Here is a 26,487-nt window from a genome sequence, read left to right as displayed (position 1 = left end):
GTACCCTTTCTAGAGTCTCAACATCTTTTTTTACATTGTGGTGACCAAAACTGGATGCAATATTCCAGGTGTGGCCTTACCAAGGCATTGTAAAGTGGTACTAGTACTTCACGTGATCTTGATTTTATCCCTCTGTTAATGCAGCCTAGCACCGTGTTGGCTTTTTTGGCAGCTGCAGCACACTGCTGGCTCATATTGAAGTGATTGTCTATTAGGAATCCGAGATCCCTCTCACAGTTACTACTATTGAGCAAGGTACCACCTATACTATACCTGCGCATTTGATTTTTCCTGCCTAAATGTAGAACCTTACTTTTTTCACAATTGAATTTCATTTTGTTAGGTAGTGCCCAGTGTTCGAGTCTGTCCAGATCCTCCTATATTTTAAGCCTATCTTCTGGAGTATTGGCTATTCCTGCCAGCTTGGTGTTGTCTGCAAATTTGATGAGTTCCCCATCTATCCCCTCATCCAAATCATTGATGAAGATGTTGAAGAGCACTGGGCCCAGAACAGAGCCCTGGGGTACCCCACTACACACTTCCTTCCATGTAGATGCGGTTCCATTGAGGACCACATGCTGAGTACGCCCTGTCAGCCAGCTACGAATCCATCTGGTTGTGATGCTATCTAACCCACATTTTTCTATCTTATCATGTAGTAGGTTGTGATCTACTTTATCAAATGCCTTACTGAAGTCCAAGTAAATTATATCTACAGCGTTCCTCTGGTCCACTAATTTTGTCACTTGGTCAAAGAATGCAATAAGATTTGTCTGGCATGATCTTTTTTTGACAAACCCATGTTGACTTTTAGTGATGACTTTGTTTGCATCAAGGTGTTTGCTGATTTGTTGTTTGATTATCTTTTCCAGAATCTTCCCAGGTATTGAGGTCAGGCTGATAGGTCTATAGTTTCCTGGATCTATTTTTTTTCCCTTTTTTGAAAATGGGAACTACATCAGCTCTCTTCCAGTCCTCTGGTAGTTCCCCAGTGCTCCAGGATCTTTGAAAATATAGTTCAGTGGTTCTGAGATCACATCTTCCAGTTCCTTGAGATTTTTGGGGTGTAATCCATCTGGTCCTGGTGATTTGAACTCGTCTAGGCTGGACAGGTGCTCACTTACCATTTTCTTGCCTATCTTAACTTGCATTTCTATTCTGTTTTTTATGGCCCTTGTTTTGGTAGGTTGGACTGTTTTTCCCCTTTGTGTAAAGACAGATGCAAAATACGAGTTAAATAGTTCTGCTTTCTCCCTGTTGCTTCACCCTCTTGCCACGTTCCCCCACTAATGGACCAATCATTTCCTTAACTTTTTTCTTGTTTTTTATATGTTGAAAGAAGTTTTTTTGTTATTTTTGACTTTGGTCGCAAGCCTTAGTTCATTTTGAGCCTTAGCTTTCCTCACTTCATCTTTGCAGGCACGGGCTATTTGCTGATATTCTGACTTAGTTATATGCCCCTTTTTCCACTTCTTATACTTGTCCTTTTTATCTTTTAATTTATCAGAGGGTTCTTTATGCAGCCATGATGGTTTCTTTTGAGAGCTGTTATTTTTCTTCTTTGTTGGTATTGTGATAGACTGGGCCTTTATTATCTCACTTTTCAAAATTTCCCAAGCTTCTTGAGTTGTTTTCCCCTTTAGGATCCTCATCCATGGAATTCTTCCCAAGGTCTCTCTAAGTTTATTGAAATTATCTCTTTTAAAGTCCAAGACTCTAGTTTGGCTGTGTTCGATTGCTTGTGCTTCCAGAATGTTGAATTCCAATATTGCATGATCACTTCCTGCCAAGGTTCCTGTGGCTTTGACAGTTTCTATCATTTCATCTCTGTTAGTGAGAATTAAATCCAATATGTCTAATCCCCAAGTTCCCTTCTCTACTTTTTGGGAGAGAAAGTTGTCTGCTAGGTTTGTCAGGAATCTGTTTGATCTTCCACTTGGTGTAGAGTTTGTCTCCCAGTTGATATCAGGGTAATTAAAGTCCCCCATTACTATTGTGATGTGCTTCCTACATACCTTAGTTAGCTGACTAGCAAAAAGTTCATCTATTTCCTCTGCTTGGTTGGGCAGCCTAGAGTATACACCTATGGCAATGTCATTTCCTCCCCCCCTTTTATATTGACCCAAATGCATTCAAGTTTACAGTTTTCATCATTGTTGTGCTCTATTTCTGTAGAGATAAAGTTATTTCTAATATAGGGAGCAACTCCACCTCCTCTTTTGTTTAGTCTTAAATAATTTAGTTTTAAATAATTTAAATCTCTCTAGCTGTGTGTTCCATTTGTGGGTTTCATCCCACCATGTTTCCATAATGGCAACAATATCATATCCGCCCTCATTTACCTGAATTTCTAGTTCACCCTGCTTACTGTTCAAACTCTGTGCATTGGTGTAGCATGGTGTAGCATATAGCATGGTTGCAGTTATAACTGAATACTTAGAATGCAAAAATAAACAAAGAAGAAGAAAGTCAAACAGTGCAGCACTAAAATGCACATAAGCCTGGAAAATAGTACAGCTAACTAGGAGGGCACAAAATAGACAAAATAATAGGAAATGAGGAAACTAAGGTGCTCTGGAAATTCAGAATTCAAGCAGACAAGCATCTGCCACACAACACCCCAGATTTTTTTTAAAAAATTGTTGATAAAAAAACCAAAATATCTGGGTGGTGGATTTAGTAGAACAGAACTGGGGAAAATTACAAATTGCAAAGACATGTAAAGTAGAAAGCTGCATTATCCCCCAAAGAGGGTTGCTGGATTATGAGCAACAGAAAAAAAAGTAAAATCAACAACAACAATAAAAGGAAAACTTTTGTTACATCTATCTTTTTAAATGGGAGAAACTTTCTTCTATAAATTTCCCTAGATAGTTTCTTTTAAGTTTTAAACTGTTATATATACAGTTCAAATTTGGTCATACATAAAATGCTAAAATTTAATTAATAATATGAATATCTCTGCTTCCACCCACTTGCAATGTTGGCATTTAACTTTTGATTTAAAGAGGTGTTCCACATCATCAACTTAACCTATTGAAATATATATTTTTTTTAAAAAATGGGTCAACAAAAAGCATGGGAGAGAAGTTAGAACAAAAATAGGCTTGGAATTGTGGGACCTAACTAAGGAAAGGGGAAGAAATTACAAGCCCTTCTAACCTATGCAAGTCATGTTTTCTGCTGTGATGGCAATCTGATTTTATCCAGTCATCTATAATTTTTATTTTATTACATTAAAAAGAACCTAGTGCATATCCATCTATGTTGCTCCTAATCGTTTTAGCTTCTATTCTTATAGCAGTGGATTCGCTAATGATATCCATCTAGCTGTCCATTATTTCAGCAAGGCATTTTAATGCTCTGTTGCACTTCAGGTTCCATCCCACTGAATAGTATTTCAGATTATTTTACAAGAGTGACATTACCCCTCATATTTAAAGGATGAATGATTCTCAGTTTGTGCCTTCCAGTACACATTTAAATTATGGTCCATCTAGTTATCTTGACAGACCATTTTCTACCTTTAGGATGTTATTTATTTTGGTTTTTTTGTAGACTAATTATTATGATTTCAACAAAGGCAGTCATAGTTTATTATTCAAAACTAGATTCACTGTTCACTTCATGAGCTTTGAATTAAATCTATAGACTTATAAACTATCCAAACGTAACTGCTAATTTCAAATCTAAGATGACGGTAAAGATTTCCCTGTCCAGTCACGACTGACTCTAGGGTGCAATACTCACTTCTATTTCTTGGCTGAAGGAGCCAGCATTGTCTGAAGATATTTTCCGTGGTTATGTGACCAGTGTGGCTATACATCAGAGGGTCATGGAACATTGTTACCTTCCTATCCTACCAAAATGGTGCCTATTTATCTACTCACTTTTATCTACTTAGTTTTCTTGCTTTTAAACTGCTAGGTGGGGAGGAGCTGGGGTAGGAATGGGAGCTCACCCCATTGCATGGTGCTCAAGTCTTGAATCCAGGCTGTCAGCTTTCCAGCCGGTAAACTCAGCATCTTTAACTGCTGAGCCATCATGCTCTTTTAATTCCAATCTAATTCATGCCAAATGACAGTGAAGTCCATGTTACTCTCAAAAGGGCACATATAAATTCATGAACTTAATTTTCCATTCTCTTACATGCTAATTCCCAATCTGTTATTCATACCAATTAGTCTTTGCTCATAACCATTAGGTTCAGGTGATGGAGAACAGTGGTGAGTCACTTAACTTAATAATCAAGGTACTCAGTCTAAAAGAGGCAATTCTGTACTTTGCTACGATCATTCACAGCTTATTCTCCACCTAGGAGTTCATGTGGCTCTACCCTTGGGCTGGGTGATGACTATTTGAAGTTCTTCATCCCTGTCAGTTATCTATCAGACTTTTCTTGAATACCTCCAGGGTAGTGTGTTCATTATGAATCAGTTCTTAACATTGGGAGTTTTATCCTGCTGTTTAGCTAAAATCTGCTTTCCTACAATTTCTACCCATTATAATGTTGTTTCTGCCCTTTGGAGCTACAGAGAATAGAGTTGCTTCATCTTCTTTGCAACTGCCTTTCAGATATCTAAAAACCACCATTAGAGCACTCTGTAGTCTTCATTCTCTGGGTTTTACATAGTGATTTCTAACACTTCATGTAGGATTTTGTTTCTATACTTCTCATCATTTTCCTCACTAATCTCTGCCTTTTGTCCTGTTTACTGATGTTATTTTTAAAATGTGTTAACCCAAACTGGATGTGATATTTCAGACAGAAACTGAACAATGTAAAATATGTACTGAAACTTTTATATCTTGTGGCTGGATACTATACTTCAGTTTATGCATCTAAAATATGCATTTTGAAAGGCAGCTCTATTGCACTATTAATTCTGTAATTCAGTTTAGCATTTGGCAGGAGTGATAGGAATTATAATGTTGATGAAACTATGGCATACATGTGAATGGGAGGGTTTTTAATGTGGAGTTTGTTTTCCCCCACTATTTTTTTTGTACAAGTTTTACTAATTTTTTAAATTTTACATTCAGATATTTGTGAAGCAATATGGTGGTTGGGTACTCAAAAATAAACAATAGCAAATAACAAATTATTTGTAAATAGCTCAAGTTGCACCAACAAAAATTCCCTCTCCGATTCCCTTAGTTATAACATAATCAAATTAATTGAATTAATGCATTTCTAATTGTGATATAATCAATTAGAAGAATTTTCAATATGGTGGGATACATTCTTCCATTTTATTAATGTTTACAGATAAGACTTTCATGGAGGCTATTTTAATAAGAGTCAATGATTGTCCACCTCCAGTATTCCTGAAGATTGTTTTCAGTACTAGGTGTTCCCAATTCTTATCTCTGAAGATAATGTCAAGGACAGCTCTGTTATTCAGTCAGCTCTCACAATAAAAAAGTTTTACTTGCTATACCAGGTTTCACCACAAAATGTCATCAATAGAATATAGAATAAGATGTAAAGTCTTTTTCCAGATTAATATAAAGCTTTTCTTCAATTAGTCCATTTTTCCCCTTAATTCACAGCTTAAGCAGGAAATAGGGTGGTAGATTTAGTATTTAGTATTTATTAAATTTTTATACCGCCCTTCTCCCGAAGGACTCAGGGCGGTGTACAGGGCAATAAATATCAAAATATACATACAAAAGTTAAAAAAGGAATTAAATAATTATGCCCAATATAAAACAATGATTAAAACAATGTTAAAACCAAATCCAAACCCCAACCCCATCAGACCAGGCCGGATTGTTCAAATAAATAAGTTTTTAGATCGCGTCAGAAGGAGCGAAGGTCGGGGGCCATCCGGAGCTCAACTGGCAAGCGGTTCCATAGGTCTGGCATGCCCACAGAGAACGCCCTCCCCCTGGGGGCCACCAATCGACATTCTCTGATCGGAGGCACCCTGAGGAGGCCCACTCTGTGGGAGCGCACTGGACGGAGGGAAGTTGACGCCGGCAGCAGGTGCTGCCGTAGGTAATCCGGACCCATGCCATGTAGGGCTTTAAAGGTCATTACCAGCACCTTGAATCTCACAAGATCCCCACAAAAATAAAAGCTTTTTAATAAGTACAAATAAGATTGCTTAATTTCTTTGCTTAGCCATTTGATTTCTTTTAAGGCTTTAAAATTTATTCCCCAAGTATGCAGTTGCTGGTCTCTCAAAATAGGGGGAGGAAATTTTCGGAAAAGTCCCACAGGAAGGTAGTTAGGGGAATAAGAAAGGTAAGGTCCCACCCAGGTCCTCCAGATTGCTTCATTGTGCTAGATGGTGCTTTGGGCTTTTGGCAGGGAACGGCTCTTCTTCTTTGGGCCAAAGGAGCTGCTCCAGATTTGAGCAGAGGGCTGCCGCCCTTCTGTGATCACAAGGAGGGCCTCCTCGCAGTGGTCATCCCTCCAGGGTGACTTTTGACCCTTTTCAGGGTCCTCCAAGGAAGAAAGATCAGACGGCAGGGTGAGAGCTCTTTCTGCACGTCTGCAAGCACCGCATGCACAAACTGGAAGCCCCCCCCCCCTAAATTTTAAGTATCTACTTTAGGGTGGACTTTTTGTATTTCTTATCTCAAAATATCAGGAAATGCTATTGTCAGTTTTCTACAGACATTGTCAGGAAAGTTTTCCAAACTACAAAGGTGCCTTGTCATGGGATATATTAATCCTTCTTATATATACCATAGTAAGATTTTTTTGTGTAGTGCAGAGGTGGGGAACTATGGCCCTTTTATGACTTGTGGACTTCAACTCCCAGAATTCCTGAGCCAGTCATGCTCTGGGAGTTGAAGTCTGCAAGTCATTAAAAGGGCTATGCTTCACCACCTCTAGGTAGTGTTTGGGGTTCAACATTAGCTTAGAAAACTAGGCAGGTATATTTTTCATAAACCTGTCAATTTCACTGGCTAAGTACAGATATATAACTTGCTCCAAAACACATAAATTAGGTCTGTGTACTATTAATATAATTAAATTGCTGATTATGTTAATGAGGTCAGGACACTGTGAATATCTGTTACATTGGTGCCTTGGCAATGGTAAGAAAATGGAATTTGTGTGTGTGTGTGTGTGTGTGTGTGTGTGTGTGTGTGTTTGGGGATTGAAAACCATATTTGACCCTTCCACTGGTGTCTCAAAGGCCTCTGTCCATAAATGCAGACAAGGACCAGACAAAATTGAATTTGATTGAGCTTATATTGACATTATATTGATAAAATCAAAATTCATTGATGGCTCTAGACAAAACATAATAAAAAGACTGGCAATATAATAAAAGGAATTTTATACTGAGAGCCAACATTTTCAAGAGCATTCTAGTTTGCCAGATATTATGGTAAATTGTTACCCTCAGCTTTAAAATGTTTTCTTTGTATAAATCTCAAGGTATCTTTGATAATTTGATATGTATTCAAAATCCTTTTAAATATGTAATTTAAGTAATCCTTGTAGATTTATCTGAAATATATTTTAACAATAGATTGATCCCATTTGTACTTTTAAATCATCCAGTTAGACGATACCAGTTTTAAAATTAATGAAAATCATATTATGCATTCAGCAAGGAGAGATTACAGCTTCAAGCATTTTATTCTGTCTGAAAATGATATGAACAGTATCTGTTCGGGAAATGATATTTTTACTAAAATGTTGAGATGAGATTACATATAAGAAATATATATATATATATATATATATATATATATATATATATATATATATATATATATATATATATATATATATATATATATATATATATATATATATATATATATATATATATATATATAAAGAGATAACCTTGATGTTTATAATCACATTAAAGCATTTTTTCAAAATATTTCCAAATTTACAAGTTGAAAATATGTAGTGTTTATCTTTTAATCATGTTTTGTTTTGAATGATAATTTAGTAATTTTATAATTTAGATAAGTAATTGAAAACTTCATTGATTATAAGTCAAAGTGGATCATTATCTTTCTTCTTGTTGTTGTTCTTTTTAATTTATTTTCTTGGCTTGGTATATTATCCTTATGTCCCCTACAGCTAACTATAATAATTTTCACTGTCGTAATAAGAGCAAAACTGATTAAACAGAAGCCTTTTCTCTTGCTCAACTCAGAAAACAAGCTGCCTTTGAGGGCCCAATTTTTCTCCCAATAAATGAGGATTTTGTGATCACAGCTTTGTCTTCCTGTCAAAACCTATATGAATGGAATAATTATCTTTAGAGCTGCTAATGGATGGTTAGATCAAGACACAGAACTGTATCATCTGCAATGGAAAATGCCTGGACTGGAAGAATCTCCATATTTCATGTTTTTGGGAGGTTAGCTGATTTATATGATGTGGAATTATAATGTATGCATAATGAAATCTTAGGAATGGTGATCTTAGTTGGAAGAATGTCTGGAGAAATAGGAAAAAAGCAAATAATGTAGCACAATTCTATACATTTCAGTTCTGAAGAAAAGTTCCTTTGTCTTAATGAGAGCAGCTTTGGTCACAGAATATTAGGAGAATTTCTGGTTAGGAACCTGCTTTTAGATTTGCTTATTTAGGTCTTCATGTATATCTTGCATGTTTAATTTGTTCGGATATCTCAATCTGGCATATATGATAATTAAAAGTCTGTGGTCTGAAACAAAGAAAGAGAGAGAAGCACCAAGATCTTAATGAATTGAGAAACCTCAGTTTCTTTGGCCCCCCATTTCACTCTTGGTTCTTAAATATAAAAAGAATGCACTCAAGCACCAAGATAGGTAGCTATAGCCACATTTAGCCTCTCCTGGGACAGAGAACTATACAGAACAGAGGAGGAGGGATATATATATGTCATAAGGGAAGTAAGTTCATGGTTACAAATACAAGCATAGTGCCCTTCCTGTGTTGACAGCATCCTGTATGGCAACACTAATAACATTATCATTGATTAAGTATTATGATGTAATTGGTAGCATTTTTTTTGCATTGCCATAACACCAAGTTGATGTTCGTAACTCTTGTGGCAATATGTGATTTAAACTTTTAGAGACCCACCTACTAGATATTGATTTTATGTATCCTGTGACTATTAACCTATGTACTCAATTTAGGTTTTATTAGAATCCCAGTGAAAGCTGTGACACGATTTTGTAGTCATTCTTCCCATTGTTTGCAAAGATGCTGGTGTTGTGTTTCAAATGAAATTATGAGCAATAGTAGGCATTTCTTGGAGAGGTATGAAGAAGCACAAGTGACAAAATTAGTGGACCAGAGGAATGCTGTGGATATAATTTACTTGGACTTCACTAAGGCATTTGATAAAGTAGACCACAATGTATTACTTGATAAGATAGAAAAATGTGGTTTAGAGAGCATCACTGCCAGATGGATGGTACTCAGCATGTGGTCCTCAATGGAACTGCATCTACATGGAGGAAAGTGTGTAGTGGGATGCCCTAGAGCTCTGTTCTGGGTGCAGTGCTCTTCAACATCTTCATCAATGATTTGGATGAAGGGATAGATGGGGAACTCATCAAATTTGCAGATGACACCAAGCTGGCAGGAATAGCCAACACTCCAGAAGACAGGCTTAAGATACAGGAGGATCTGGACAGAATTGAACACTGGACACTATCTAACAAAATGAAATTCAGTGGTGAAAAAGTAAGGTTCTATATTTAAGCAAGAAAAACCAAATGCACAGGTATAGTATAGGTGGTACCTTGATCAATAGTGGCAACTGTGAGAGAGATCTTGGAGTCCTAGCAGACAATCACTTAAATATGAGCCAGAGGTGTGCTGCAGCTGCCAAAAAAGCCATCACAGTGCTAGGCTGCATTAACAGAGTGATAGAATCAAGATCACATGAAGTGTTAATAGCACTTTACAATGCCTTGGTAAGGCCATACTTGGAATACTGCATCCAGTTTTGGTCACCACGATGTAAAAAAGATGTTGAGACTCTGGAAAGAGTACAGAGAAGAACAACAAAGATAATTGGGGGACTGGAGGCTAAAACATATAGGGAACGGTTGCTGGAATTGGGTATGTGTAGTTAATGAAGAGAAGGGCGAGGGGTGACAGTGTTCCAATATCTCAGGGGCTGCCACAAAGAAGAGGGAGTCAAGCTATTCTCCAAAGCACCTGAAGGCAGGACAAGAAGCAATGGATGGAAACTAACCAAAAAGAGAAGCAACCTAGAACTAAGAAGAAACTTCCTGACAGTTAGAGCAATTAACCAGTGGAACAACCTGCCTCCAGAAGTGGTGAATGCTCCAACACTGGAGGTTTTTAAGAAGAGACTGGACAGCCATTTGTCTGAAATGGTATAGGGTTTCTTGTCTGAGCAGGGGTTTGGACTAGATGACCTACAAGTTACCTTCCAACTTTATTATTATTATTATTATTATTATTATTATTATTATTATTATTATTATTATTATTATTATTATTATTATTATTATTATTATTATTATTACTATTATTACTATTATTATTACTATTATTACTATTATTATTATCCCACAAATATGATCAAATAAACAAAACTGAGGAATCTTTATACTATTATACCATAATCTACATACTATTATATGATGGTACATAAATGTGGGCAATGGAGACTTGTTATATATATGAAAAGATGCCACTGTTTCCAAGCTGAGGACCTCTACCTTCATGCCCCCTTCATATACATAGTCAAAAATTAATTATTCATGACATCTTTGTTATACACATGTGTCTTCTTTCCTCTTATTTATATAATTCTTTGGTTGTAGAATAGTTGATACTCTTGATACTCTTGATACACTATACTTTTTATGCATGTCTTATTTCAGTTGTTTGGGTTCCTTAAAAGATGGCTTATTTTTTTATCACAAACCTCTGATGGCTAGTCTTTTTAGGCAACCATTAACCAAATCTGGTAAGTCTGAAAATCCATTTCTCCCTGTCTTCTTTACAGCTGGAAACTGAAAAGTGAGAGTGTCTTTGGAGCCTCCTGCTTCGCCCATTATACCCTGCATGCTCTACTTTCTCGTATCTGGCTTTCCCTTGGCAGTGTTTCTTTGCCCAGTCTCCCAAGGTCATTCCCACATAACCATTATAGGAAGGGAAAAGAAAGGTTTAGGACTGATTTCCCTGAAAAGGGAAGAACAAGAGGGAAAAGAACACTACCCAAGGCCCAAGAATAGGAAGAAGGGACCCAGCTGGCTGAAGGTAGCACTTCACCCAAAACCCCAAAGAAAGGAAAGAAGAGAAAGGCTGGCCAGAGTCACCATATAGAAATTGGGTGGCATAAAATAAAACAATTAAACAAAGAAATAAATGTTATAGTTGATAACTTTGGTTTCTGCAGGACTGGGAAGAAGATTCTCTGAGATTGGTTTGTCTCCCCAATGGAGAAGCAGTAGGTGTTCAGCTGAGCAGGGGAAAGTCAAGCCATGCTGAGTAAATTATGTAAATTCCAGCCCAAACGTTGCCTTTTCAGTCTGTTCTCAAGCCTAAATGTGGAAGAGGAAGATGGAGAGAAAGCTAGTGGAATCAGGAGAGCTAGAAAGAGATAGTCTCTGAGAAGAAGTCTTCGGAGGACTCATGGCACCGGGTGAACATTGAGGCTGTAGTATAAGTAAATACTGAAAAATAACAGTCACTGAATACATTAAAAAGCATACAATTTTCAACGGTGTTCTTTTGTGTGTCAATTGCTATATTTGCAAAAACAACACGCCTCCAGTTAAAAAGAACCCTATCATACTGTGGTAGTAGTAAAAAGCTAAGCCTAGAAATGTCTTTTGATCTGTTCTTTTTGTTCTGTCATAACAATCCTGCCTGCTATCTTTCACATGGACCAGGGCCAGATAAAGGCCAACTGATGCTCCAAGCACAACCCAACAATTTTTTTCCAGGCCCTCCCATACCTTAACTGACAAGACCTTAAAACTCAAAAAGCGCTGGAGGTAAAATAAGAGATTAAAAATTCAGTTTTATCCCAGGCCAGACCCCAAAACTATATCTAATATAAGCTTTTTAAAACATTATTTAACACTAAGTAGAAGTAAGCATTATAAGCCAATTATTTACTTATAACTAGGTCAACAGGGACGCGGTGAAGGGACGCAGTGAAGGGACGCGGTGGCTCAGTGGGTTAGGACGCTGAGCTTGTCGATCGGAAGGTCTGCAGTTTGATGGGTCGAATCCCGAGTGCCGCATAACAGAGTGAGCGCCTGTTACTCGTCCCAGCTTCTGCCAACCTAGCAGTTCAAAAGCACGTAAAAATGCAAGTAGAAGAATAGGGACCACTACGGTGGGAAGGTAACAGCGTTCCGTGCTCCTTTGGCATCTAGTCATGCTGGCCACATGACCACGGAGACGTCCTCAGACAAGCGCTGGCTCTTCGGCTTTGAAACGGAGATGAGCACCGGCCCCTAGAGTCAGAAACGACTAGCACGCATGTGTGGGGGAACCTTTACCTTTACCTTTTAGGTCAACAGGAAAAAATGCAACTTTTCAACACTTTCTAATGCATTTTTAATAAATTATTATAAGGGAAATTCATATGTAAAGTTTTATTGAAAACAATTTTAATTACCCTTCCAAAGATTACAAGACAAAGTAAGCTAAGGTCATCATAGCTAGGGACAAAAAAAAAGATGCCCTAAGAATGTATTTGTTTTGCATAATGGTTAATCCAGGTTGATATGGACACAATTTTCACTGTTGTAGCAACTCATTCTGAACAACTTCTTGAGCACCAGCACAAAGGGTGTGTTTTTCAAGCAACTTCCCTAGCCCCAAAGTTCCGTAGATCAGAAGATAAATCCCTGAAATTCTTATTCATTGCCACAGTACTTCTAGATGCTCACTGACAATGTTTAAAATCTTTGTTTAGTCCCCTACTATAACATATGTGCATATTTTGCATTAGGCTAGACTGAGAAATTAAACACACATTAGAAAACTATGCAGGGACTTACTATCCCTCTTATTGTCTGAAAAACAATTATTTATTTATTTATTTAATTTATGTAATTTAATTTATTTATTTATTAAGCCACTCATCTCAGTCTGAGAAGTGATTCTGGATAGCTATATTCTTACCTATGAAGTCACCAGGAGTCAATCTTGATTCATAGGAAACTAAATTTTCTTCCTAATATTTGCTTTATGGTCTACACATTTAATCCAAAGCAGTGATGTGCTTATGATGAAGAGGATTGCTAATAATTTTTTCATCTACGTTGACTGTTTAAAGTTTGGGTCTTATTTTTGCCTTAATAAATGTGCATTTACATATGCAAATAATAAGAAATAGGTTATTATCAGATTATAAATAGGAAAATCCCAATTTGTCTATGATAATGCTAACACTCTCCAGTGTCACTTATGACCAAAAATCCTAGATACCCTTATTTCCATTTATCATAATATTTTGGAGCTAATTTATAATATACTTGTAGCTTCTTTCCCCAGGAGAAATTCCAAAAACTCATGAATGAGCATACATATACATCTCATAAAGAAATCTCTGTTTTTGATTAATTGACTTCTGTTAAGTATCTGTGAAATAAGTGTCTGTATAAACATAAATGGAATAGGATTAACCTTTCAGTCTCCTGGAAATGCAGGATTTCACTGCTTATTTCACAGTTATCCATACTGCTGAGCATATTTCATATTGTTTATAGACTAACATAATTCTGTAGCTGTATTTCTGAATACTTTATAGCATGAGACGTATTTCGGTAGGAAGTACTTTTGTTTGAATTTGGATAATTTTAAATTAGATTTTTTTCTCTGTAGTCTGCTACTAACTTGCCAAAAATTTAATAACTCTTAACTATGGTCATATTGTTTATATTCCCATCAGGTGAAGCCTTCCTTCCTTCCTTCCTTCCTTCCTTCCTTCCTTCCTTCCTTCCTTCCTTCCTTCCTTCCTTCCTTCCTTCCTTCCTTCCTTCCTTCCTTCCTTCCTTCCTCTATCTGGCCTGTTTAGCAGCATGCAAACTTCCTGTATTTTACTTAGAGCCCACATCATGGAGCATAATAATATCTTGTCTGCTGCCATATATCTTGTCAATCAAAAATTCTCAATTTTAATAATAAGGCAAACTAGAAATCGATAAATATATGAATTATAGTGTGGTTCAGTGAATAAAGCACTTCACTCAAGTTATTGTTTTAGGTCTGGCTGAGTACATTATCAGTATATACACTGAGTGTAGGATACAAAATGGTGAGTCAGAATTTCAGGGAGAAATCAATGAGGTCATCCTAGAGATAACTATTTTTTTAGAGGTCCTTCTCAGTTTGCTCAACTGATCTCCACGATGTTGTAGAAACTGAATAATAAGTCAGCGGATCTCTTTAGATATGTTTCTAAAAAGGTGTTTTGCAGAATGCAAAAGTGCCCTCTATCTAGCTGCAACACCTACTTTTTGAACTGAATCTAAAGCATTGAACAGTCCTATTGCACAACAGAAAAAAAAGTTTTTCTGCCAGGTCTCCTTCCTGAAATTAAAAAGGTAAAGGTAAAGGTTCCCCCGCACATGCGTGCTAGTCATTTCCAACTCTAGGGGCCGGTGCTCATCTCCGTTTCAAAGCTGAAGAGCCAGAGCTTGTCCGAGGACGTCTCCGTGGTCATGTGGCCAGCATGATTTAGACACCAAAGGCGCATGGAACGCTGTTACCTTCCCACCGTAGTGGTCCCTATTTTTCTACTTGCATTTTTACGTGCTTTCGAACTGCTAGGTTGGCAGAAGCTGGGACGAGTAACAGGCGCTCACTCTGTTACGTGGCACTCGGGATTCGACCTGCCAAACTGCTGACCTTCTGATCGACAAACAAACTCAGCATCCTAACCCACTGAGCCACTGCATCCTGAAAGTAGTAAGCTTTAAAACATCACCTAAACAAAACCTACACACCACTGTGGAAATGAGATGGAAATATAAAAGCCAATATTTCAAGGGATAAGTGAAGTGCTTTTCCGAAATGTGACCACAGATTTTGATTTATGATTAGAGAAGGAAGGAAGGAAGGAAGGAAGGAAGGAAATTTCTCTTTGCAAAATATGTGTATAAATTAAAAATATCCACAATCTATGTGAATTTTCTTCACAAAAAGTGCAATCAAGAATTTAAAGCAGCATAAATAAGGCTTTTGTCTCTTATTTAGATACAGATTTGAAATTTGTTCCTAACAGGAGTTGTGAGAGAGTGCTAGTGTCATGGAAGTGACAAATATGCATTTTGCCAGCAGGGTTACATTTAAGATTAGGCTTTTCGTTTCCACTATGATTAAATTAATGATAGGATGAAATTTAGGATGTGTTGTTATAATTAGTAGCACTTCTTCCTAGGTTTAAATTTCATCTGCAAGAGGGTTTTCAGGGCCAGTACTGTAAATACTGGTATTTTTGTAAGATAATCTTAGGCTTAGGGCTTTTCTCTATGAAAAAAAATGAATTGGAGATTTGATGTGAGTTTTCAGGCTTAGAGCTAGTTTTAGCCTTATTTTCACTTGAGTAAGGTTTAGTATTTCAGTGAAACGGGTGGCTATATAAATTTGATAAATAAATAAATGAAACATATTTTTGATATATACTCTTTGCCATTTTTTAAACTTCTGCAGATCAAGGGGTCTAGATGTAAACATACATAACACAGTGTTGCCATTTGTACACTGAATGATAGCTAAATGAAAAATGCAAGTTAAAATGATATGGAAGTTGAATTTGTATTGTGCCTCCAAGCTATCTCTTTTATGTAAAGATAATAATTCTCTGAGCCCATGTACTCAGATCCCACTGAGAATAAGATATAAGGAAGGGAAGAAGAAAGAAAATGTCATTGTTGCTGATTCAGCCATGCTGTTTTAGCCATGCTTTAGCCCCCCTCCTCCTCTTTTTTTGACAATCTGAAGAATTATTTCATTAAAAAAGCATTTTAAAATCCCTTTTAAAGAGACTAAAAGGTAAAGGTAAAGGTTCCCCCGTACATGCCTGCTAGTCATTTCTGACTCTAAGGGCCGGTGCTCATCTCTGTTTCAAAGCCAAAGATCCAGCACTTGTCCGAGGATGTCTCCGTAGTCATGTGGCCGGCATGACTAGACACCAAAGACGCACGAAACGCTGTTACCTTCCCACCGTAGTGGTCCCTATTTTTCTACTTGCATTTTGATGTGCTTTCAAACTGCTAGGTTGGCAGAAGCTGGGATGAGTAACAGGAGCTCACTCTGTTACGCAGCACTCGGGATTTGACCCACCAAACTGCCGACCTTCTGATCGACAAGTTCAGTGTCTTAACCCACTGAGCCACCGCTTCTAGATCTCCTCAAAACACACCATTCTTTTATGATATTCAGTGCAACAAGCCAACTCTCAGGTACCTCATATAGCTTTAAATGTCAATCAAAATTTCCACCCTCTTTTGGCAAATTTTCAGTTGGATTTTTAATTTAAAAATTGGGTTGAAAATTTTCCCAGTGGGAAAAAAAATCCTAAAATGTTATTTTAACAAATTAGACTTAGGATGCTAGCATTGGCTGCTTTTGTGTAAATATGAACCATTCAAATGTCTTTAATACAGAAGAGGTGTTGATAGCAATGGATAGAAAATATATTGTTGACTTGACCTGATCTGTCTGCAAAATGTCTGGTGTCACAAGACATTTTGTGTACTTAGGCTCTGTCCCTTCCTTCTGAGCCTCCATGATCTGTTTCACTATTTTCCCCTTCAGTGGAAATGGGAGAAATTTCTCAAATATTCTAGGGGAATAACTTTTCTTCCCCTATATCCAACATCTAGTATATGTGACATATACTAGATGTCCCTCAATGGACATCCCAATGGTGCTTTTTTCAAGAGGCAAGTAGACTTTCTCGTTTTTCTTTGAAGATTTTTCACTTCTCATCCAATAAGTTCTTCAGCTCTGACTGGATGATGGGGAATGAAAGGATTTATATTCTTGCAGACAGCTGGCCATTTGCATTCTTTTATGGAGTCATTGAGGCCACTTGGAAGTTTATATGTGTCTTCAGAGTAACCTGAGTTTTTGAGAAGATGAAGCTATGCTTTATGCAGGATGTTTTCTGCCCTATGTCCCTTCACTGTTGAACGAGTGAGTCTGTGTTGTTTGCATCTCAAATTGAAGCACAAATGGTTCCTGTTGTCTGCAATTTTCTGGAAATCTGTACATACTTCTGCATCATTTAAAGGATGTTCATCCCAAAGTACATAGCTAAATGTTTATGGAGATTCTCAGTCATTCAGGTGATGGTTGACCAAAAAGGTGCTTTTTTCAAGAGGCAACTGGACTTTCTTGTTTTTCTTTGAAGTCATTTCACTTCACATCCAAGAAGCTTCTTCAGCTCACTGAGAATCTCCATAGACATCCTCAATGGAGACTTTTCATGTGATTGTCTCTTGGCTTGTAGATAAAACATTCAACTGTTATGCTGGTCTGTGACCATAATAAAGATTTGATTGACTTGATGTGATTCATCTACTGTTTCCAAGTTGAAAAAATGAGTCATGGATAGGAATGAACCCAAAACTAATTCACAATTGATCAGAAACATGGTTGTAAATACTAGAGGATGTCTCAGTTATTTGGGTAGCTTATTGCCTCAGTAGCATTTCTTGAACTTCTGTGAATAAGAGGTCTCATTACAAAGCCTAGTTTTACTGGCCTCAAGCATTTAGTTGATAATTATACTGAGCTTCTGCAGTAGACTGATTAAGAGGCTGAGCTGTGAACTGCAAATATCTGCTTCAAATTTCAATTTAGCCTGGAGGGACTTCAGGCAAGTTACTGTCTCTAAGCCTTAACATTCTCTCTCCTAATCTGTATAGGAATAGAATAATGTTGATTGATTTTACGGATACGATTAAGGATTATTTGGAAGATAATGTATACAGTATACAACCAGTTGAGTGCTTACAGAATTCATACATAAATAATATTATGTAGGAATAATTATATATACGTATCAAATTATTAAGAATAAAGTTGTGAACCTGTGAAAGAAATTATATTAGAAAACAATTATTTCTACTCTCAAGGAAATATAGAGTATTTGCATATTGCCTAAGTTTTCATTGCTCAATCCCTCAAAAGCAGTTTGAATTTTTGTTTTCAAATTGCCAGTCTTAATTTCTGCTGCTTAATTTCTACTCTCTACTCTCAAGCAAATGTAGAGCATTTGCACATTGGCCAAGTTTTCATTCCTCAATCCCTCAAAAGCAGCTTTAATTTTTGTTTTCAAATTGCCAGTCTTAATTTCTGCTGCCTTCATTGCTTAAACACTATTCTGTCTTGAGCTCTTAAAAGTCCTAGAGTTGTTAAAATCATAGAAACATAGAAAACTGGTGGCAGAAAAAGATCTAGTGGTCCATCGAGATTGTTCTTTGAGGTTTTTTGTTTTTTATTATTTATTATTTTTATTTATTTTATTTAAAATTTCTTTGGATGAGGGACATATGTTCATCCCAGCCATGTTTAAATTCAGTTACTCTGAATTTAGATTGGCCTCTGCTGGACATTGGTTCCAAGCTTCCACTACTCTTTCTGTGAAATAATCCTTTCTAATATCACTTTTGAACTTCTCCTACCCCTACTCCACTCCAAAGGAAAAATAATATATTGATTTAACCCCACATATTATTTTTATTGATCTAATTATGGGTGGGAAATTCAATGGTTCCTAAAGGGGAAAAGAAGAAAAGCAGTCAAAGCATATTTCACATTAAAAAAACTGAGCTGGAATGGCTAACCTAAGGGGCAGGAGACTAGATGAAGAAAGAATTCCTGCAAATGGGAAAAAGGATTACCCTACAAGCTTCAGAGAGCCACAACTTATCAAAGAAAATATTAGCTTTTCTGTAGCTTCAAATAGATCAAGCTGAGGCAGAAATAAATAAGCTAAGCTTGCAAAGTCAGCAATCTTACAGAAACACAGAGATCTGCTTTTGAATTGGCACAGAATCCTCGTAGGGAAGAAAATGGAATTACTGGGCAATGACTCTTAATCAATGCTACTAAAGCTGCTTGTTGGAAAGTATCTGTTAAATTCAGAAACTTCCTTAATTTGTGGGGCAGAAATTGCTAAGTGCTTCCTTTCACATCTATTGTCTTCAGCCTTAAATGAAAGCTGTAGTTTATTTCAGTGGAATTCATTTTAATCTTTTCTGATTGGTGTATATTTGTTTTATTGTGAGTTCCACTGACTTATTCCAACACATTTATACTTTTTTTTGAAAAAATAAGTGAAAAACATTAAATTAATTGAGGAACCATTACCATCTTTGTTTTAACTTCCCATGTACAATTTTGATGTGGCAATTGACCAGGATTAACCATATTGATCTCTATTGGACATTCACTTAGGCTTCTGCTAATAGCACTTGCAATAGCACTTAGACATATATACTGCTTTATAGTGCTTTACAGCCCTCTCTAAGCAGGTTACAGAGTCAGCATTCTAAACACCACCACTCATGTTACTAATAAGTGATACTATAGGAAGTATGTACTGTATGTGTTCCATCCTCTGTAGAATTGGCTATATCTGTGATTAACTGAAGTAATTAAAGAATATTGCCCATAAAATAGTTTTGATTTTTTTTGACAAAATATGTACTCAGAAATGTGATTTTTGCAAGCAGTAAATTAAATTGTGTTTTGAAAGATTATAATAAAGTGCAGTGTAGCATAGTATAGTATAGTATAGTATAGTATAGTATAGTATAGTATAGTATAGTATAGTATAGTATAGTATAGTATAGTATAGTCTATGTGAGTTCTTGATATGGTGAGCATAATGCATATGAGGAATAAGATCGAGATATGAAATTAGAGGATAAAATGTTATATGTGTAGAGCAGATAATATTCTTTTTTCAAGTGTCAGGGCAGTGATCAGGTTCTTTTGGGTCCAGAGCCAATAAGCATAGCAATAAATAAATAGATTTTAAGCATTATTATTATCTCAAGCAAACAGATTGAAAAGCTTAACAAAAAATATACATATCTAGCAAATATACATATCCTCTTATGAGCTGGAGGAGCTCCTTAATTATAACAGCAGAGATACCCCAATGGGTGGCCAATTTCCACAGTACCCAATGCTAGGTTGTATGCAGAAGCTTCCATCAGACAACAACAGCCACAAGCTTTTTATCAAAACCTGCCACCATGATGTCATGGCCCTGCTATGGTCAGGAGACTGCAAGACCTGACCTTGAGTGGGTCTGGATAGGATACCTCTGGATGGGAACCAAAAGCCTGAACTTTTCACATTGAGAAAAGCTTTGCAGCTAAGTGAAAGTTCTTCCCCGACTCCCACCCATCACTTCTATATTCAATAAACAGGAATAAGAAAAAAACAGGTTAGCTCATAATGTGCTCTAAACCTCTACAATTAATACGTAGAATAGTATTGCCACTAGAAATATCAGTAAAGTATACATTTTTTCTAAACATTTGCACTGAGTATAAGATAACATAGTAAGATCAAATTCTTTGAAACAAATAAAATCACATGTGTTAGAGAAAATGAAATTCAAATGCCAGAACAGGTTTTCAGATCTCTGAAGAAATTAAAAACAAAAATAAGGAACCATACAATTCCTTTTGGAATTTTGGGGTTTAACCCCAAAATCCTTTGTATCCAGTGGTGGGATTCAGCTGGTTCACACTGTAGTGTATGCAGCTTAGCATACACGTGTGACAGCTTCTGAAGGAGGCGTGGAGCTGGACAGCTCTGGGCAGGAACAGCGTTATAATAAAGTGCAGTGTAGAAACAGCGGGAAAGCAGGATTTAAAGGGACAGCGTTCAGTGGGAGAGCCAGATTTAAAGGGATTGGCTGACCTGCCAGCATGAAGCAGGGGTTTAACTCTATTGGTCAGGTATTCACCTGGCCAGGTATAAAGGTGACTGGTACCCTTTGTTCCTCCATTCTGGACCACGTTTTCCTCCTAATAAAGTCATGCATGCTTGAAGTCTGAGTCTCTTTGATCCTCGAACCCGACACAACAATTGGCGACGAAGGTGGGATCCTGTTCCAAAGGGTGGTAGGACACCCCGTCTGGCAGGGAATCATCACCTGAAGTGGAACAGGATTGATGGGATCGCTTGAGATGTCTCAGGATGGTGAGGCTCCCATGGCTCAGGTCGGTCAAGCCCTCATGGCACCAGTCGGGTTATCTCCTGTTTTCAATAGCACCCAGCCCGAAGAATGGGAAGTGTTCGTGGGGCAGCTAGAGTTTTATTTCATAGTAACCCACATTACTAACGACAGGATAAAGGTGGCCACCCTACTCAGCACATGCGGAAAGGACATTTATAAACTGGCAGTGGGTCTGTGTTCACCCACGGCCATTGGGGAGGTGAAGTTTGATGACCTCACTGACAAACTGAATCAGCATTTTAACCTGCACATGTCAGAAATGGCATGGACGTTTGAGTTTGTAAAGAGGAACCAGCTGCCGGGTGAATCGGGGTCAGCATTCATGGCTGCAGTCTGAAAGGCGGCTCGCCTTTGCAACTTTGACAATTTAGAAAGGAGGTTGCGGGACAGAATCGTCTTCGGCCTCAGGGACTGAAAACTAAGGCAGAAGCTGCTGGCCAGACCAGGTCTGACTCTCAAGCAAGTGCAAGAGGAAGTACTGGCCTGGGAGTTAGCTGAGAAGCCAGAGCCGACTGAGACCAACCGAGGCAATCAGAGTATCACTGTGCATCAGACGCATGGGGCCGGAGGGAGCAGCATGGGCGATCTGGAGACAGAGGTGGGCGTGCTACAGCTCAGAGCCCCCCACCCCATGGGAAAGCGTGATAGCCTGAGGGGTTAATGGACCACAGCTGTGGCCAACGGCCAGGACAGGAAATGCTCCAGTTGTAAGTGCGGGTCAACCAAGCAAAAATGTGGTAGCTGTGGGGGGAACCATCATCATTCCCCCTGCAAGTTCAGAACGGCCAAATGTCGAGCATGTGGAAAGATGGGACACATCACGTCCGTTTGCCAGAGTCGGAACCGGGACACGCTGCATGAGGTGGATGCTGAAGCTCACCTGGCGTCAGGTACTGGGGCTCCAAAACGCACCATGGCCATCAGCCACACAGAGAGCAGAGGGGTGGTGTGTAATACAGGGGCTCAACAATCAGTCACCCCCCAAAATTAAGCTAGTGGTGCATCTCCAAGGGCTTCCCTGTAAAATGGAGCTGGATTCCGGCTCCGCTGTCTCAGTCATTTCGTACGAGACCTATAAGTTAATTTGCAGCTGGAGCGGCCAGCGGGTTCCCTTGAGACCATCTAGCATCACCCTTACCAATTTTCAGAATTCCCCAATACAAGTCGAGGGGGAGGCTACTTTTCCTGTAAGGTACAGGGAGTTCCAGGGGCCCTTGGACGTCCTAGTGGTCAAGGAACAAAGGACTAGCTTGCTGGGGTTGAGCTGGTTCAAAGCGCTGGGAATTCGCATTATTGGAATTCACCAGACACAGTCCCAAGTGCAAAGCATTGAATCTGTGTGTAAGGCTTTTGCAGACGTGTTTGATGGAATGCTGGGAAGATACACAGGTCCACCAATCACATTTAAATTGAACCCTAACATACAACCCATTAAAATAAAGCCACGGAGGGTACCGTTCACATTAAAACACAAAATTGAGCAGGAACTCGACAAGCTCGTGGCGCAGGGGGTGCTGCATCCAGTCGAGGGAGCAGAGTGGGAAACCCCCATTGTCACACCTCTCAAGTCAAACGGTGACGTCAGAATTTGTGCTGATTATAAATGCTCAATCAATAAAGCGTTAAACCCACATGCATACCCCGTGCCTACGGTCAGCAGCATCCTTGCATCACTCCAGGGAGGTGTGATCTTTGCCAAGCTGGATCTTGCTCAGGCTTACTTACAGCTCCCGGTCAGCCCAGAGACCGCCACTGTACAAACAATAGTCACCCACAAGGGGACGTTCCAGGTAGACTGGTTGCAGTTAGCATAGCTAACATGGAGTTAGCATAGCTCCAGGCATCATTCAAAAGGTGATGGAGTGTACACTAAAGGGTATACCGAGAGTCTGCCCATACTTTGACTATGTCCTTATAGCAGGGGACTCAGAGGAGTTTCTGGCAGAAAGTCTGTGGGCAGTTTTGGGAAGATTCCGTGCTGCTGGCCTTAAGCTCAAGAGGGATAAGTGCAGCATTGGGGTGCCAGAGACAGAATTTTGGGGGTTTAAAATTGATGCTCAGGGAGTTCACCCTGCCGCATCTAAGGTGAAAGCAATCAAAGAGGCACCCATGCCAAAAAATAAGGTGAAGCTGCAAGCCTTCCTGGGGTTACTTAATTTTTATCACGCTTTTTTACCCCACAAGACATCTATTGCTGAACCTTTGCACAGGTTATTGGACAAACACTCCACATGGAACTGGACAAAAACACATGATTCCAGCTTCCTGGCACTAAAAAACCTCCTGGCAAGCAATGACACCATTACCCATTTCATAGAAACCAAACCAATTTGCATTGCTTGTGATGCATCCCCCTATGGAGTGGGGGCTGTATTGAGCCACCTGGAAGAGGATGGCAGACAAGTCCCTATTGCTTATTACTCTAGGACGTTGTCAGCTGCAGAGAGGAATTATGCACAAATAGACAAGGAAGCCCTGGCAATAGTTGCTGGAGTAAAGAAATTCCACGACTATTTGTATGGTAGGGATTTCACTATTTTTACAGATCATAAACCGTTACTTGGTCTGTTCACCACAGACAAGCAAACCCCACAGATCATGTCACCCAGAATGCTCCGGTGGTCCATTTTCCTTTCAGCCTACTCCTGGAAATTACTACACAAGCCGGGCAAGGAAATGGGCCATGCTGACGGCCTAAGCAGACTGCCCTTAAGCAATACAGAACCAGAACCAGCACCTGCAGCTCAAATACTGAACATTCAGGATCTGCCAGAGTGTCCTCTCAGTGCCACTGACATCACAGCTGAAATGGCAACAAATAAAATATTACCGTATATACTTGAGTATAAGCCGACTCGAGTATAAGCCGAGACCCCCAATTTCACCCCCAAAAACTGGGAAAAGTTGTTGACTCGAGTATAAGCCGATCCGCCGTTCTGCAAGCCTCCGCCGCCGGCGGAGGCTGGATCCGCGCTCTGCAAGCCTCTGCCGCCAGCAGAGGCTCGATCCGCCATTTTGCAAGCCTGAATACACAGGAATACCCTGTGTGGCCGCGGCTCTCGGGGAAGCCCTGGCTGTCCGCTTCCTCGCTCCACGCTGCCATTCGGGGCCCGCGCGTTCCCCGGGCAAATCGCGGCGCCCAGCAGGCGAGGAAACACGCCCGCTCCAGTCGCCCCCCCTTCCCTCAGGAGACGCGAAGCAAGTGACCGCCCGGAGCTTACCGAGGACTTGCGCGCGGCCGAGGCTTCGGTGCTTCCAGGATCGCGCGCACCTCTCCAAAGCCGCCGCCGTCCGGAGACCTGCCGACGTTTGGGGAGGTTTGGGGAGGCGCCCAAACCTCCCCAAACGTCGGCAGGTCTGCGCGGAGGAACGGAGACCTGGGGAGGTTTGGGGAGGCGCCCAAACCTCCCCAAACGTCGGCAGGAGGAACGGAGACCTGCCGACGTTTGGGGAGGTTTGGGGAGGCGCCCAAACCTCCCCAAACGTCGGCAGGTCTGCGCGGAGGAACGGAGACCTGGGGAGGTTTGGGGAGGTGACCAAACCTCCCCAAACGTCGGCAGGAGGAACGGAGACCTGCCGACGTTTGGGGAGGTTTGGGGAGGCGCCCAAACCTCCCCAAACGTCGGCAGGTCTGCGCGGAGGAACGGAGACCTGGGGAGGTTTGGGGAGGCGCCCAAACCTCCCCAAACGTCGGCAGGAGAAACGGAGACCTGCCGACGTTTGGGGAGGTTTGGGGAGGCGCCCAAACCTCCCCAAACGTCGGCAGGTCTGTGCGGAGGAACGGAGACCTGGGGAGGTTTGGGGAGGCGCCCAAACCTCCCCAAACGTCGGCAGGAGGAACGGAGACCTGCCGACGTTTGGGGAGGTTTGGGGAGGCGCCCAAACCTCCCCAAACGTCGGCAGGTCTGTGCGGAGGAATGGAGACCTGGGGAGGTTTGGGGAGGCGCCCAAACCTCCCCAAACGTCGGCAGGTCTCCGTTCCTCCGCGCCCTGCCTGCCTGCTTCTTTCCGCTGCGGAAAGAAGCAGGCAGGCAGGGCGCGGAGGAACGGAGACCTGCCGTTTGGGGAGGTTTGGGGAGGTGCGCGCGCACCTCCCCAAACCTCCCCAAACTTCGGCAGGTCTCGGACGGCGGTGGCTTGGGAGAGGTGCGCGCGATCCCGGAAGCACCAAAGCCTTGGCCGTGCACAAGTCCTCGGTAAGTTTTTTTGTTGACTGGAGTATAAGCCGAAGTGGAATTTTTCAGCCCAAAAAGTGGGCTGAAAAATTCGGCTTATACTCAAGTATATACGGTAAGTAGGGTCCATACGTGGGTGACCACAGGGTGGCAAGACATATCTCCTGGGCCAGACTTCATGTCATATTTCACCAGGTGGCACGAGTTGTCATCACACAGGGGCTGCCTATTGTGGGGTTGCAGGGTCATCATACCTCACACATTGAGACACAAGGTGTTACACTCATTACACGAGGATCACCCTGGGGTAGTGCGGATGAAGGCGTTGGCAAGAAGTTATCTGTGGTGGCTGGGCCTGGACAAGGATATTGAGAACCAGGTAGCAGGCTGCTACACCTGCCAAAGATCACGGCCACCACAGCCCCATGCCCCAGTCCACAAATGGGAAGAAACACACACACACACACACTGGTCCAGGATTCACATCGACTATGTTGGCCCCTTGCACAATCAATCATTCTTGGTAGTGGTTGACAGTCACTCCAAATGGTTGGAGGTGGTACCTGTCAGTAACATGACCAGAACAGGGACAGTCCAGGTGCTCTTGGGGCTCTTTGCCACTCATGGCCTTCCTGATATATTGGTCTCTGATAACAGTCCACAATTTACCTCCTTGGAATTCCAGGCCTTTCTGAAGACCCATGGGATTAGACAAGTCACCTCTGCTCCCTTTCACCCTTCGACTAATGGCTTGGCTGAACGCATGGTGCACACCACAAAAGACGCATTGAAGCGCATCATCCAAGGAAACTGGAAACAACACTTGGCCAAATTTTTACTACATCAACACACCACTCCCTGCACTGCTACTGGGAAGAGCCCAGCAGAACTCCGTTGGGGACGGCGCCTCACAACCGCCTTGGACAGACTACACCCTGACAGAGTAGCAGCAGTCACATACCACCCAAAAGTCACCAGGGCCACCTACTACAGACTGAGAACTATATATTTTTTTAAAAAAAAAACTGCTGACCTTCTGGGATTATAAATGTTTAGTGAGCTGTGATCTTTAAGCTCAAGAATTGTCTGCAGAAAAAGAAAAAACTTTGACTTTTGGCTAATCT

Source organism: Vipera berus (genome assembly GCF_964194415.1).
Source record: "Vipera berus genome assembly, chromosome: 6".
NCBI lineage: Eukaryota > Metazoa > Chordata > Lepidosauria > Squamata > Viperidae > Vipera > Vipera berus.
This window is presented reverse-complemented; position numbering follows the sequence as displayed.